The sequence below is a fragment of the Caretta caretta genome, chromosome 6 (assembly GCF_965140235.1).
Source record: "Caretta caretta isolate rCarCar2 chromosome 6, rCarCar1.hap1, whole genome shotgun sequence".
NCBI classification, from domain to species: domain Eukaryota; kingdom Metazoa; phylum Chordata; order Testudines; family Cheloniidae; genus Caretta; species Caretta caretta.
In genome coordinates, this window is record NC_134211.1 from 32569385 (window position 1) to 32586056 (window position 16672).

At 44.7% G+C, this 16672-nt stretch overlaps 1 protein-coding gene across 5 annotated transcripts in view; it reads right to left on the bottom strand.

Annotated features, from left to right (window-relative positions):
- DENND2B (DENN domain containing 2B) overlaps positions 1-10103 on the bottom strand; it is a 286057-nt gene extending 275954 nt beyond the window's left edge. The window contains exon 1 of one of the 5 annotated variants that reach the window (XM_048854347.2): positions 9767-10103. The gene's annotated coding sequence lies outside the window, so the exon portion shown is untranslated. Of the gene's footprint in view, positions 1-9102; positions 9121-9683 lie in introns of those variants that run through there. The other 4 variants (XM_048854351.2, XM_048854354.2, XM_048854349.2 and 1 more) reach the window with 4 other exon arrangements.
- Between the last annotated feature and the right edge of the window lie 6569 nt (positions 10104-16672).

Below are 16672 nucleotides of genomic sequence, written 5' to 3' on the forward strand. Positions count from 1 at the left end.
AGTCGCCTGGCGATCCAGGCAGCCCGGGTAGGGTGGGGGCGCTAGCAGCCATAGTGGGGATGCTCTGGGCTCCTGTGGTGGAGTGGGGACAAAAAGGGAGATGGAGGGGCGGGGCCTTGGGCAGAAGGGGAGTGGCCAGGGGCTAGCCTCCCCCAACAGCCGGTTCACCAGCTGCCCATGACCTCATGTTCAATTTAAACTGCGTAAGGCCAAGTCTTTATTTGTGTTTGTGAAGCATCCAGTACATTTTGGGAGGGGGCTCAAAAAAAAAAAAAAAAACCAAAAACACACAACTGTGATAAATGGGGGGGGGGGGGGAATGCTCCCTTTTATGGACACCCAGCCAGCAGCTATAAAAATCCCTCTTAGTAGCTGTTCTCTAATTGTTCTACCTGTAAAGGGTTAAAAAGTCTCACTGCTATGCATAGGTAAAAGGAAGTGAGTGGGCACCTGGCCAAAAGAGACAATGGGAAGGCTAGAACTTTTTAAAATTGAAATGGAGGCAAAGCACTTAAAAGCAGAGACAGAGCTGAAGCACTTAGAGCTGGAAAAGGCTAAGCTGGGTCCACCAGTTAACCCTAACAGTCCTTCTCCAGGAACCGCTCTCCATTCCAAGAAATTCCCCACATACAAGGTAGACAGTGACACAGAGGCCTTCTTAGAAAATTTTGAAAGGGCCTGCCTTGGGTACAACATCCCAAAGATCAGTATATGATGGAGCTGGGGCCACTACTCAGTGGACTCTTAGAGGTGGCAACTGAAAAGCCTAAAGAACACATGAACAAGTACGAACTTTTTGAACGAAAGGCCAGAATTAGGATGGGGCTAACCCCAGAGCATTCCCGTCGGCGGTTCAGAGCCCTAAGGTGGAAACCAGACGTGGCATTTTCCCGACACGCCTACCACATTGTGAAACATTGGGATGCCTGGATATCAAGAGCAAGCGTTAAGTTTCTGGAAGATCTGTCTCCCCTCATACAAATGGAGCAGTTCTTAGAGGGTGTTCCTGAGGAAATAGAAAGGTACATCCTAGATGGGAAGCCCAAAACGGTAATCGAGGCGGGGAGATCGGAGCCAAATGGATGGAGGTGGAGGAGAAGAAGAAGAAAGCTAGTAGCTGTTGGTGGGGATATCAGAAAGGGCAACCCGAGAGGACACCCCCTCATTGGAGTCAGCCCAAGGCCCCACCTCACAAGGAGGAGTCCTCCACACAGCTAGGAAGACCCCAGATGCCCTCTCGTCCCACCATCCTACTCTCCAACCACCCACCTCGCCCCAGCCCACAGTCAGCTGGGCAATGCTTTAAATTTAATGAGCTGGGGCATGTGAAGGCCAACTGCCCCAAGAGCACCAGCTGACTGCAATTCATCACCCCAGAATCCCAGAGAGCGCCTTCAGGTCCAGATGCCTCGCAAATACCCCCAGAGCAAAGGGAAACTGAGTGTGGACAGGAGAAAGACTACTGTGTGGAGAGACACTGGAGCACAGGTGTCAGCTATCCACCAATCCCCGATGGACACCAAATTCCACAGAAGCTCAAGTGACAGTGCAACCCTTTAAGGCAAACTATTAACTTGCCTACAGCCAAGTTGCCTGTCCAGTACAAGGACTGGTCAGGAATATGGACTTTTGCAGTCTGTGACAATTATCCCATTCCCATGCTGCTGGGAGAAGACTTAGCCAACCATGTGAGGCTAACAAAAAGGATGGTCACCCACAGCTAAACTAAACAGGCCTCCACCCTTAACTCCATTCCTCAGCCTCCTACAAGGACCCAGTCTGTGTCCCTTGATACCACAGGCCCGGGGACCCAGGCAGTGGTTGTGGAACCAGACCCCCAGACCAGAGTCTATGGCACCAATTGTAGATCCAGTTCCTGGGACCCAGCCAGAACTAGCCCAAGGATCGGAACCTGCAGAGCAGTCAGCACCAGAGCTCGTGATTACAACCCCACCAGAGTCAGGGGAGCCAGCACCAAAAGGTGCCATGGAACCTGCACCTGCACAGCAGCAGCTAAACTGGCACAAGAAGCTCAACTGGAGCCTGAAATACCACCTACTGCACCAGCAGAGAGCGGTTCACAGTCAACGGAGACCCCACCCCCCCATCATCACCTGCATCGCTTCCAGTGGGACCAAGCCCAAGTCCACAACCCAGCGAGGAACTGTCTCCAGCATCAAGGGAGCAGTTCCAGGCAGAGCAGGAAGCAGATGAAAGTGGATGGCAGCACGGAGCGACCCACCACCTCTCAGCTCTTCTAATAGGTCCAGGTTTGTTGTAGGAGGACTCGTATACAAGGAAACCCTTTCTGGTGGACACAAGGACTTGGTCACCTACTCTGAACGAACGCTCTCTAACACGTTTATCATACCAGGCCTTTTGCTCTTGCTGAAGACACCCAGAGGAAAGCTGTACATTCATGAATTTTGCCACCCGATGGCCGGAAGCAGTAGCTCTAAGCAACACCTGGGCTAAAAGCATGAGCCAGGCATTGGCAGACATTTTTGCCAAGGTAGGTTGGCCCTCAGACATCCTTACGGATTCAGGAACTAACTTCCTGGCAGGAACCATGAAATGTCTTTGGGAAGCTCATGGGATGAGCCACTTGGTTGCCATCCCTTACCACTATCAAGCAAATAGCCTAGAAGAGAAGTTTAATGGGACTTTGGGGGCCATGATACGTAAATTCATGAAAGAGCACTCCAATGATTGGGACCTAGTGTTGCAGCAGTTGCTCTTTGCCTACAGGACTGAACCACATCCCAGTTTGGGATTTTCACCCTTTGAACTCGTTTATGACCATGATATTAAGGGGCCATTACAGTTGGTGAAGCAGCAATGGGAGATGGTTACATCTTCTCCAGGAACTAACATTTTGGACTTCGTAACGTATCTGCAAAACACCCTCACAGACACTCTAGCCTTTGCTCGAGAAAACCTACAGGATGCTCAACAAGAGCAAAGGGCCTGGTATGATAAACATGCCACAGAGCATTCCTTTGGAGTAGAAAAGGAGTACTTGTGGCACCTCAGAGACTAGCAAATTTATTTGAGCATAAGCTTTCATGCGCTACAGCTCACTTCATTGGATGCATGCAGTGGAAAATACAGTGGGGAGATTTATATACACAGAGAACATGAAACAATGGGTGTTACCATACACACTGTAACAAGAATTATCAGGTAAGGTGAGCTATTACCAGCAGGAGAGCGGGGTGGGGAAAACCTTTTGTAGTGATAATCAAGGTGGGCCATTTCCAGCAGTTGACAAGAACGTCTGAGGAACAGTAGGGGGGGGAAATAGTTTTACTTTGTGTAATGACACATCCACTCCCAGTCTTTATTCAAGCCTAATGTAATGGTGTCCAGTTTGCAAATTAATTCCAATTCAGCAGTCTCTCATTGGAGTCTGGTTTTGAAGGTTTTTGTTGAAGAATTGCCACTTTTAGGTCTGTAATCGAGTGACCAGAGAGATTGAAGTGTTCTCCAACTGGTTTTTGAATGTTATAATTCTTGACGTCTGATTTGTGTCCATTTATTCTTTTACATAGAGACTGTCTGGTTTGGCCAATGTACATGGCAGAGGGGCATTGCGGGCACATGATGGCATATATCACATTGGTAGATGTGCAGGTGAATGAGCCTCTGATAGTGTGGCTGATGTGATTAGGCCCTATGATGGTGTCCCCTGAATAGATATGTGGACACAGTTGGCAACGGGCTTTGTTGCAAGGATAAGTTCCTGGGGTAGTGGTTTTGTTGTGTGGTTGCTGGTGAGTATTTGCTTCAGGTTGGGGGGTTTGTCTGTAAGCAAGGACCGGCCTGTCTCCCAAGATCTGTGAGAGTGACAGGTCGTCCTTCAGGATAGGTTGTAGATCCTTGATGATCCGTTGGAGAGGTTTTAGTTGGGGGCTGAAGGTGATGGCTAGTGGTGTTCTGTTATGTTCTTTGTTGGGCCTGTCCTGTAATAGGTAACTTCTGGGTACTCTTCTGGCTCTGTCAATCTGTTTCTTCACTTCCGCAGGTGGGTATTGTAGTTGTAAGAATGCTTGATAGAGATCTTGTAGGTGTTTGTCTCTGTCTGAGGGGTTGGAGCAAATGTGGTTGTATTGTAGAGCTTGGCTGTAGACAATGGATCGTGTGGTGTGGTCTGGATGAAAGCTGGAGGCATGTAGGTAAGCATAGCGGTCAGTAGGTTTCCGGTATAGGGTGGTGTCTATGTGACCATTGCTTATTAGCACTACAGTGTCCAGGAAATGGATCTCCTGTGGACTGGACCAGGCTGAGGTTGATAGTGAGATGAAGTAGGTGACCAAGTCATGATCCTGAAAGCACTCCAGCCCAGTAAGTTGGAAGCATTGTGGGAGGGGCCATTTATGATCCGAAGGAGCCTGGGAGATGTTAATTATCTCATAGCATTCCCAGACCCTACCCTAAAACCCAAAGTATACCATGTTAATCTTCTAAAGCCCTTTTATTCCAGAGAAATCAAAGTTCTCCAGTTTACAGCCCAGGAGAGAGACGACGCTGAGTGGCCTGAAGGAGTCTACTATGAAGGGAAAAGCAACGCTGGCATAGAAGAGGTGAGCCTTTCCATAACTCTTGGGCTTAAGCAGCGACAGCAAATCCAGGAGCTGTGCACCAGCTGCACACCAATGTTTTCAGCCACCCCAAGATGGACAGAATGGGCATACCACTCCATTGACACAGGTGATGCTCGCCCAATTAGAGCCCAACCCTACCGGATGGCTCCTCAAGCCAAAACCGCAATAGAAAGGGAGATCAAGGACACGTTACAGATAGATGTAATCCGCCCCTCTGGGAGTGCATGGGCCTCTATCTTTTTTAAGAACAGAATTGGATTTGTGTGTCTAAGAGGTTTGTACATATGTTGTTTAATTAGCTGGTGGCAACAGCCGATTTCCCCCCCTCCCTTTTTTTCCCCCCCCTCTTCTTCTTTCTCAGCTCTTCCCCGGAAGGGGCATGAGGGTATCCCACAGGAAGGAATTCCCAAGTGCGCCTTTCTGGGCTCTCAAAGGGGTTCTGAACTTGCGTGGTGGCAGCATCTACCAATCCAAGGTCAGAGAAAAGCTGTAACCTTGGGAGCTTAATACAAGCCTGTAGTGGCCAGTATTAATTTTTAGAGTCCTTGCAGGCCCCACCTTCTGCACTCAAAGTGCCAGAGTGACACCAACCAAATAATAATAAAGTTAAACATTTTTTAAAAAAGTTAACGTCACAGTTGGTACCAATTGTTCCTTGTTTGAAGTCTCAACAGAGAAGCCAAGGACTGAATTCAAATTGAAACTGAACTAATTTAGAGGTAGCCCCTTTGGATTAGGATTGAGGCATAAGGCAATATAGGGAAGCTTGTGTTCCTAGAACCTATGCTGCACCTCATCTATGAGCAGGATTTCAGTAAACATGGAGGTCAATTCAGCAAGCATTAGCAGCTTTCAAAAATGCCATGTGTAAAGGGAACAAAGAACAAGATATGGGAAAAGAACTGCTGACAATCAGATCAGGGTGAGCATGCAGAGCATCAAGTCTCAGCAGGTAGCTGTGTCCAAAAAGTGAATCAAAAATCCTTCACAAACAGGAAAGTTCAGGTCAGAGAGGGCAGGAGGGAGGGGGTTGTTCTGCAGAGATTGGCAAGGTCTCCAATAACCTTTCTGAAGTTTAATATGACTGGGAGCATTTACAAGCTCAAGAACTGGGCCAAACTGAGAATGTAAATATTTGGTTTCAGTTCCCCAAACTTGTCAATATCTGTACTGCCAACCAAACCCCAAGTGCGGACCAAAACAAATGAAAAGCAATAGTTACATACACTGTACAACCGAGAGACAAAAGTAACACACACGGCATTTGGCATGAGAAAATGAAGTAACTTGTAAAGTAAAATGAATTTGGTTTTGCTTGCATTGGACAAGACTTACTGAAGAAGCTTGGTTTGAAACCTGATTTGGCTCAGTGATCATATGGGAAGTTCTAATAGCATAGTAAGACCAAGGAGCTTTGGTCCCCCTCCCCCCTTAAAAAAAAAAAAAGCCTAACCACACAAGATGCTGAGTGTAATGAACTGTGATCACATACACAGAGACACCACAGTCATCAGCAGAGAGCAAACACATGAGCTTTACCACCAAAAGCAAGTGCTTCTCCCATGGAATTTAGTAGCAAAGGTAAAATTGTCAAAAGCTCCTAAGTGACTAAGGTACCCCAGTCATGCATTTTCAAAAGTGACTTAGGCACTTTAGAGCCTACATCCTACTGATTTTCCATTAGACTTAAGCTCCTGAGGTCCAGATCCTCCAAAGGTATTTAGGCACCTACCTTCACTTGAAATCAATGAGAGTTACACACCTAAATACCTTTGAGGATTTAGGATTTAAGTGCCTATGTCACTTCTGAAAATTGGATTTAGGCACCTAAATCACTTAGGAACTTTTAAAATTTTATCCATGCTCCTTTAGTTAGCTGTGAATAAGTTGGAGGGTGTTACAGTTATTGGGGCCATGATCACACATATTAAACCAGTATAGAACAGCCACACTTCCCCTGAAGTAGGGTTCATCCTCAACTGAAGGGTGCTCAGTACCTCACAGAAGAGGTTCAGTATCTTGAAGTACCAAGCCCCTTCTGTCATACATTCTTTTGAGGGCTTCAGTGGAGTCATGCTTTTTCTCCCAGGGGTGAATTAGGCCCACCAAGATTATGCCTCTTACAGAAGCCACACAGAAAATCTTCAGTGCAGCCAGAAATAGAACTCAGGTCCCCTTATTCCCACCTATGTATATTAACAAAAAGCCCATCCTTTCTCCCCTAATCAAGTGAAAAAATACTGCAGGAAACTCAGCTATGCTTTACAGTTAAAATGCAGACCCTTCAATGCACTGAAAGCTGACCTCTTTACAAGGGGTTAGCCTCATTTCTTCAAATATCCCAACCCTAAAAATAGCTTGACTTGCTAAACGTACTTCAGCAGTTCCCGTCACTCGCAGATCCTAAGTAACTTTTTTTTTTTTTTTTTAAACTGGCAACATTTATTTAACCAGCAATTAAAAAAGGAGGCCCAGCCGCCCCAATGATTCTTCCCAGCGGGTCTTAGATGTTTATGGAACACAATGAAAACAATAAAATCAGGCTATTCCATCAAGGCCTTGGCAAGGCTTCTCAACCCAGGATAGATTGGCATGGCACATTAAAGTCCACAGATTACACAATGGTTTACAGGGTCACCACTAATAAGGGGTCCTTTAAAAAAAAAAAGGATACTGTACATTTTAAAAGTCACTCATTTAAAGGAAAATTGTAGTGATTAGTTCTAATTTCCGAGGAATGGATTGAGGCTGGACTCTACATGCATCCACAAAGGTGGAGAAGGATAAAGGGAGCCTCTCTCCTTGTGTCCCATCCTAGTTACAATTGCAATCATTAAGCCAACCACCAGGGCTGCTCATGGCTAATGGCACGAGCCACCCTAAAAGAAGTGGGGAGAAAACAAGGCCATGATCCTTCCCCACCTCTGCACTGTCAGCTGGCTGTCAGAGAAGTGGAGTGCATGCTGTACAACTTTAAGATGTGAAGCAGCATCCATGCTCCCCTGTGCCTGGGAGACTTAATGTCTCCTGGAACACCCACTGAAGAGAGACAGCTTTAACATGCCGCCAGCCCTAAAGGCACAATTGATCCCATACATAGCTAAGTAAATAATAGACTGCTAAAAGGGAGCTAACAGTGCAATTTCAGGATGACAGAACTGGGCCCTATGTCACCATACAAGCAAGCGTGGCAGCTTCCTGCTACTTTAGTCATTCCTATTACTGTATGAAGTTTATCCATTTAAAAAAAATCATTGTCAACATACATGTTTTGTTAACTAGACAAAGGGATTATCATATTTTAATGAATTGCAGTTTTCCTTTAAATAACAACAATAATTTCCTGAAGTCTCAAAACTAAAGGAATTTTAATAATTAATGTGATTAAAGCCATTCCCAGTATTCAACCTGCCAACTAATAGAAAATTCTGATCTGATGTGTAGCCTGATAATCAACATGTAAAACAAATGACGACACCGCAATTACATACATCACCAGCTCAATACTATTCTTAAATCTGAGATCCTGTCATTCCCAGTCTAGGTTAGGAATATTTCCACACACTGACTATATGTTAATCTTGAAAAAATCAAAACACACTAATTAAAACACTATTTAATACACTCCTATTTCATTCGAGGAAAAGTCCTAGAACCAAATTATTTACGTTAACAACACAACTTCTTCCTTTATTTTCCATCAGTTTTGACTACTCTAGGTGGATATTATTGGATGATTTAATCATTGGCTATATACACTCAAATACCAAGAGACTGTTCTGAACTAGACATTAGGAGAACAATCCCAAAAAAGCCCATGTGATAATAAAAGAGGACTACAGCTAAACATTGTGTTATTCCAACATTATTATTGACATGTTCTGTACAAGCTGTGCTATGAACCCTGGTACATTTAGACTGGATAACAAGATCAAAAGTGCATTTCAGTAGTAAGACTGGACTCACAATGAGAAAGCCCTGTAATATTTTGCAGCTACTCTTTTGGTTGCAGTGACCTCCTGCTCCTTCGTGAGGCAAACACTTGGTAACAATCCAGGAGAAGTACATCTGATTTTCCCACCAAATGAACTGTTGAAGCAGTTCCTTTAGCTCTTCAGCTCAGTCTATCTTGGGATCACAAACTTTTCTATTCAAGTTCAGGTGGCTCATTTATTCTTTATAATATGTGTGCAAATATTCAGCTGGCTGGGCTGTGTGAATGAGCAGGGAGGAGAAAAGACAAATTCTTACAGCTGTCCTTACTTCTATGGATCAAGGCTGAGAAGAAACACAGTTAGATTCTAAAACTATGGGCCACATCTTCAGCTGGCATAAATTAGCTCCTCTCGACTGAAGAGGCTTGGGCAATTTACATCAGCTGAGGACCTAGGCCTGCATGTGCAGTTATGTCTCCAAACCAGAGAATAAAACTCTATGCTACTTTTAAGTGCCCATACCACACAACATTCCATCCTTGTGCAAATATAGTTATAATTACCATAAACACTTTCTTTTCTTTTTTCCCCAAAAGGGCAACCTTAAAATATCTTTTACTTTCTTTAAAAAAGAAAAAGCCTGACAGCTGGGTTTGGTGACATAACCAATTGATATCTGAGGAGAACAAACAATACACTAGAAGAAAAATAGCTTTAGTACTGAAGCACAGTATGAAAGGTACACAATCAAAGTGATGCACAAGCGCCCCCTGTCCACCGCACAGCGCAATAAAAGCAAATCTAGGGGAAGAGAGACTTTCTTACCAAAGTCCCTCTCAAAATCCATCCGAACTAGTGACAGAGGGATATAGCTTAAAACACAAAGAATTCCCAGCGTCCGGGGAGACACAAAGACACCGCTGAGTGTGGGAGTGTGAAGATCGCTCATCAGGAATCTCCTTCCACACTTTCCTGACCCTCTGCAGCCCGCTCCCCAGCTAGCTGCTAATATCTATTGTTCTGCACAGCCACACAAAGCCAGCAGCTCATTAAAACACACACTCCCTGTCCCCTCCTGTACCGAGCAGAGAGGAGGAAGGATCATAGGTCTCAGAGATAATAAATCTTACCAAGAGTCACCTACCAGATTTCTGCCTCCATCTCCCCTGCAGAAAGGAGACCTAGTTAATCTCCCATACACACCCCAGCACGGTTTTAGGCTCTTACCTAGGCTGCTGCCCAGAGCCGAAAGAATGCAGATGCAAATTCCAGCTGTTGCAGCTCGCTGGACGCCTCCAGTTCTGATCTCCTAGTCTGGCCAGAGGCAGCTTTTTGGAAAAGCTGGGAAGAGGGGGAGGGAGAGGGAGAGAGAGAAATATGCAAAGACAGGAAGTGGAGACAGCAGCGGCCAGTGCGGGAGATTAATGGGAACCAGTAACCCAGCAGCCAACAAAGGAACCTGCTTCCTAATCACAGCCTTCCTGGCTTCTGCTGCAGCCAACGCCACAAAAAAGGGCTGCCTTCACAAAGGAGAAGTCATTGCCCTCCCCAGCACGCAACCCCCAAACTGATTTCTAGTCCCAGGGAGATATGCGACGCTTTGGATTGTCTGCAGAGTGACAGCCCCAGGGAGCATATGGATCCTGGCCAGGCAGAGGGGACCAATCCCCCCAGGCAGCAGCAAAGGGCAATACTGCGTGGTCCTTGGGGTCAGATTGAAATGAGCGAGACAGGGGAACTATTGCCCTCATTTATTTTTAAGTGGACTCTTGTATTTTATTGTATTATTTATTATTTGTATTAAACAAGAAAACCTCTCTTTTAGAGAAGCCAGCGTTGTCAGGAGCAAAACAAACTGCAACTTTCTGTCATTTTCATAGACAGACACAGACCCTCATGTAGACCACATGGTTTTAATCACAGGAGAAGAAGTGAATCTGATAGTATGCATGGAAACTGTGAGAGCTTGGGGTGAGAGAACCGACTTACAAAAATCTAAAAAGTTCTCCAAACTCATAATGAAAGAGTATTAAGGTCACGGTATAAATCTCCAAAGGATGGGGAAGAGAGGAAACAGCATGCATATGAACTTCATTAATGGTATCTGTTGTACCGCTCCAGTCTGCTAGGGCTAGCCTTACTCATAACAATACTGTAATGAACTCCTCCCTAGTGGATGGGAACAAAACTGTCCAACTATGGGTCCTAAGCCCTATAGCCACTAAGAGACAAAATAAATGTGAGACCCTGATCCTGCACCCAAATGGAGCCCGCACTGATCCAGTTGTGTGATCAGAGACACACCAAAATTTAAGGGAACATGAAGATATTGGAATGGTGTACCTGGCAAAGAGAACATGGTGCCACTTTTCTAGATGTCTATTGAATACCCACAGAGCACACTAGCACCTTATGGGCCAAATCCTTAGCATTGATTTCAGTGCACCTACACCAATGGGTAGCCGCATTGAAATTTACCACTGAGAACCTGGCCCACAATGTTTAATGTAATATAAATATGGATCATCCTATTAAAGACCCACATTGCCAGCAATTAGCTGCAATAGCCAGTTGGTTTATTTGTGAAATTAATGGGGGGGGGGGGTGACAAAAACACAAAAGTCTTGCATAGGTAAATATTTATATAGAGATAAATCACATCATGACATGTTAAGTGAAAGGGAAAAGATCAGAAAGGCAACAAATCAGGAAAACACAAGGGCCAGATTTGTAAAGGTATTCAGGCACTTAATTCAAGGGGAATTGGCCACCTAAATACCTTTAAAATTCTGGCCGTATGGCATTTGCTTCATTTTATGCATGTGCTTAAATCCCATTGACTTCAATGGGACCTAATCCTATAGTTAGAATTACGCACATGCTTACCTCCTTACCTGCTTTACTGAATCAAGACAGAGGGGACAGAGATTTTCTTAGCTTCCACAGCACACATACAAATAAGTTACTGGTGATGAATCTTGATATCTCAAGACAGTATAGTCCCACATGACAAGGAAATATGATATAGCTGTCTGGCATTTCACAAACCCACTTACATTTCAGAAAAAGAATATAAAGGAAATAAGTGCAACACTCATCTGGTTTCTAATGCTAAAATGTGTTTCAAAGCACTTCAGCTGTCAGCCTTCTTGTAGCAGATGTATTTACTCAGCTGCAAAAAATGTATTGTGTCACTGTACATCAAAAATGGTCGGAGTTTAAGTTACAACGCACAGAGAATAACTGAACTAACTCTGATTTAAAAAGTTGCTGTTAAAAATATCATGACAAATCATGGCAGGAACAAAAATGAATAAATCTATCTTTTCTAACCAAGGAAAGGACATAGAAGAAGCTTTTGTTAGTTCCATCCCATATCTTCACATATTATGCCCATGCAATAGTGGCTATTTCAAAATGCAGCATCCTGAAGATGTAAATGGGTGTAACACAGTGACCAGCAGAATGAGAATCAGCAGTTTCCCACTCTAACACTGACCGATTGTATCACCTTAGTTACAACACATAACTTATACGTGCCTCAGTTTATTCAAGAGATATAAGGGCTTTGCAAGACTTTAATATTTGTAAAGCACTTTGAGAAGCCTCAGATAAAAGGCAATAAATAAGTGCAACATATTAATCATTTATACATTAAAGTTATTGTTATTTTTATATGCAGTGTAGCGTGTCTCTCTCTTATCAACAGAAGTTGGTCCAGTAAAAGATAATACCTCACCCACCTTGTCTCTCTCTTATTTTTATGTAAGGCAAGAATAAAGTCTTATATGTACTAAGTTTGTTCTGAACCAGAGACAGCCTATATGTAATCAGACAGTGAGCAGGGACTGGGTATCCCAAAATAAGTTGTCCATGCAATTGGAGATAAATATTCACCTCCTAGGTGAAAGCCCATGTTGTCATATGGGGATAATTAATAAAGTCTAAAAAAGCCAAAAATGGCTGAAAATTTAAAATTGGATAGGAACAGACCACAAATCCCAGTGATAATTGAACCTAGATTCATAGATACCAAGGTCAGAAGGGACCATTATGATCATCTAGTCCGACCTCCTGCACAACGCAGGCCACAGAATCTTACCCACCCACTCCTGCGAAAAACCTGGGTTATGCTGTAAACAGGAAGAGCTCTCAGCCTTGCTTATAGCTCTTTTCTTGGCTTCACACAGACTCAACAGACATTCTAAGCTTCAGAATGATGCACAGACAAGAGTGACAATCCTGGAATTTTATTATATAGATACATCCAAGGGACACCCTTAGCTGTTGAAACTCGGGGCAGCCACCCATGTCACACACCTTTTAGATGTCTTCTAAAGTGCTAAAAAAAAATTAATTTTGCAAAGCGCTTACCCTGTCATTTGAAAAAGAAACAAGGTACTGATGACTGAGCCTCTAGTCTCAGTAGCTGTCCAAAATGAACATTGAAAATCCTGCCCAAAGAGAGAAGCCCAGCTTTTGGAAACTGGGGGTTGGGGAGGATGGGGAAGATCTTTCTTGACTGTTCTCACCATCATGTAAAACAAAGTAAACAGATACACTGAAAACACCTGAATCAACTTGTTTTTCATCCCAGTTGCTGGTGTAGGCTCCATCCAGCAGAGCACCAAAGCCAGGGGTGGGCAAACTATGGCCCAGGGGCCGCATCTGACCCTTCAAACATTTTAATCCAGCCCTCGAGCTCCTACCGGAGAGCAGGGTCTGAAGCTTGCCCCGCTCTAGTGCTCCAGTCGGGGACCAGGGTCGGGGGCTTGCCCCGCTCTTTGTTTTCCATGGCTCCACACGGCTCCCGGAAGCAGCAGCACAACCCCCCTCCAGCTCCTACACATACGGGCAGCCAAGGAGCTTGGCACACTACCCCCGCCCCAGTTGCTGCTGCCGCAGCTCCCACTGGTCTGGAACCACAGCCAATGCGGGCTGCAGAGGCGGCGTCTGCGGACAGCGCAGCGTGCAGAGCTGCCTGGTTGCGCCGCCGCGTATGAGCTGGAGGGGGGACATGCCGCTGCTTCTGGGAGCTGCTTGAGGTAAGCACCACCTGGAGCCTGCACCCCGACCCCCTCCAAAGCCCCAACCCCCTGCCCCAGCCCATGTCCCCCTCTTGCCCTCCGAACCCCTTGATCCCAGCCCAGAGCACCCTCCTGCACTCCAAATCCTCATCCCCGGCCCCACCCCAGAGCCCACACCCCCAGACAGAGCCCTCACTGCCCCCTGCATCCCAACCACCTGCCCCAGCCAGAGGCCCCCTCCTGCACCCTGAACCCCTCATTTCTGGCCCACCACAGAGCCTGCACCCCCCCAGCTGGAGCCCTCACCCCCTCCTGCACCCCAACCCTAATTTTGTGAGCATGTATGGCCGGCCGTACAATTTCCATACCCAGATGTGGCCATTGGGACAAAAAGTTTACCCACCCCTGGCCTAAGCACATGCTTAAGTGCATTGCTGAAGAGGGAGACTTAAGTGTGTGCTTAAAGTTATCCCTTCAGGCCAGCTGGGAAAGGCTTGTTTATTACAGAGTGAGTTTCTGGCAAGCAGCTGGCTGCTGCTCTAATGAAGCAATTGAGAGATGCTGATAAAATGTAAGTTAAGAGGGGGTCCTTTTCTTCTGTTGCTGGATAGATTACAGCTAGACAGGCAAAGCCTAAAACAGAGGGATGGAGGAATTGAAAATCAGGGCCAACATGCCTGATTGTTGGCTCCAGCCAAGCTGCACTTGGAACAGCAACTGAATGTAAAGAAGGTTTGTTTGCCCACTTTGCTCCTCCCTCTATGACCCCCCTCCCCAGCATAGGTTAGAAACCCTCAGAACTGCTCTAACATACACTCAGCTGCAACAGCTTCCAAGGGGCTTTCCGACAGCTGAGAATAGCCAGAGTGCAGGAACACTGTGGCCATGCCCCTGTACAGACCTCTCTGAGGGAGTGGTGTAGCCCTGATTCCAGATGGTGTAGAGACAATGTGAGTCCCACTACACTGGGGATGTTCCCTGATGGACAGATATGCCTATTTTACAATCTTTTTGCTATCAAAACAGTGTAAAGAGGCCTGAGTAGAATGGACAATCAGGCCTGAGATATGTCACTAGCCTTCCAGAAACTTGCAACAGTGCCTTCAATGGCACAATGCTGTAGTGTGGACAAGGTTCAATTTTCTAGGTAAGGGTCTCTCAGCAATGCCATATAAACCACAAGTTTAAGGGGTTTATATCTCAACATCAAACCAAAACTTAGCATACTTGGAATGAGACAAGCCTTTAGCTTTCCTGTGCTTTTGCTGGTTCCAATGCAGCCCTGAGAATTATTTAATATCTTTTGTGGTATTGAATAGTAGTAATATTGTAGTCTCATAAACTCTGATACGCCACAGTAAAAGTAACTAGTTAAATGTCCTTGAAAGCGTTATTGTCTTGTTCATTTTAAAAGGCAACTTAATGCAATGACAAATTACATTATAGTTACATGTTTTTGCTGAGCCACCACCTAGAAATTGTCAGAAGAACACAATGGCAGCAACGCTCCAAAACTGGACGAGGACTCTGTGTTCTTTAAGTAGATGTGCAACTTCATAGCACTCGCATTATGAAGCAAGCACTGGCTGCATGAAGTGTGGTCATTTTTCTTCATATCATTTTAAACATACCACCAAAGAGCAATGGTTGCACGGAAAGTGATTTAGTGAGAAGTGTAGCTGTAGCTATGAAGTGTCACATTGCTTTACAAATAATTTCCGGATTTTTTCTGGCATATAATGTCATGAAATAGAATATCATTCTAATACCTCCAAGGTATAGTACTGCTTTAAATCACTGTGTATAATATTGCTTAAATGAGATACAAGTCCTTTTACATGTAGAGAACTTAAGGAGCTTGGCTTGTTTAGCCTAACCAAACAAAGGCTGAGGGGAGATATGATTGCTCTCTATAAATACATCAAAGGGATAATATCAGGGAGGGAAAGGAGTTATTTAAGTTAAGTGCTAATGCTGAGACAAGAACAAATGGATTTAAACTGGCCATCAACACGTTTAGGCTTGAAATTAGACCAAAGTTTCCACTCAAGGGAGGAGTGAAGATCCGGAATAGCCTTTCAAGGGGAGCAGTGGGAGGCAAAAAACCTAACTTGTTTCATCACTGAGCTTGATAAATTTATAGAAGGGATGGTAATGATGAAATTGCCTAAAATAGCATGTTGCCCATCAGCAATTGCTTGCAGCAAAAATCCCCAAGAGCCTGAGATGGGGAACTAGATGGGGAGGGCTCTGAGTTAGTAAAACTTCTGTTAAACTTTGAAATACCTTAACTTTTTAATTTTAAGAATAACTGGAATGTACTAACATCAAGAAATTGAACTGTGCACCAACATTGGTTGGACCAGTATTAAATAGTGTTATAGTAGGTGACAGCCTTAGAATGTTAACCCTACATTTTTCTGGTTCAGATATTTTCCCATCAAATTTACCCCTTGTTGCAAACTAGATTGCAATTAAGCTTTTTGCTTACTGATCTCCCAGGCTTCTTTGGGCCATCTTTTATTTTCTACAGGGGAAAACAGACAGTATTAGGGAGAGCAAAAGTCGATGTTCGGTGTTACGCATGGCAAAAGTAGTAACAGTATTTCTTTTATATTGTTGCGTAGATAGGAGTTCAATATATCTCTCTCATGTCTCAGTAAATATGTCCTTAATCAGTTGCTACTTACACTCTTCAAGTCTTAAAACACAAGTACACTTTCACAATTACAGAATAAAACAAGGCTCACAATATCACAGCTGGGCTCTCCCTTCAATTCAGTTCATTCTCATATCTCACTAACTGGCTGGCCATGTCCTGCCCTTATATAACCGTTAGACTGACATTTTAGGAGGTTTGAGGAAAATGTAGTTCTCAGAAAGTCTGGAAGGTTCCATGAGATTCTACAAAGGTCCAGAACATTCTAGGAAGTTAGTGAAAAATGAATCCACATACAGAATACCTGAAACATTTTACTTCAAACGTTCTATTTTCCCTTTTGTTGTTAACACCAAAAACAGCAACCCCCCCTGCCCCCCCAAGCCCAGCACCCAGAGCGCCTGGGTCACCTGTCCCTAAATCCCGCCCTGCTGCTGTTAATGACTA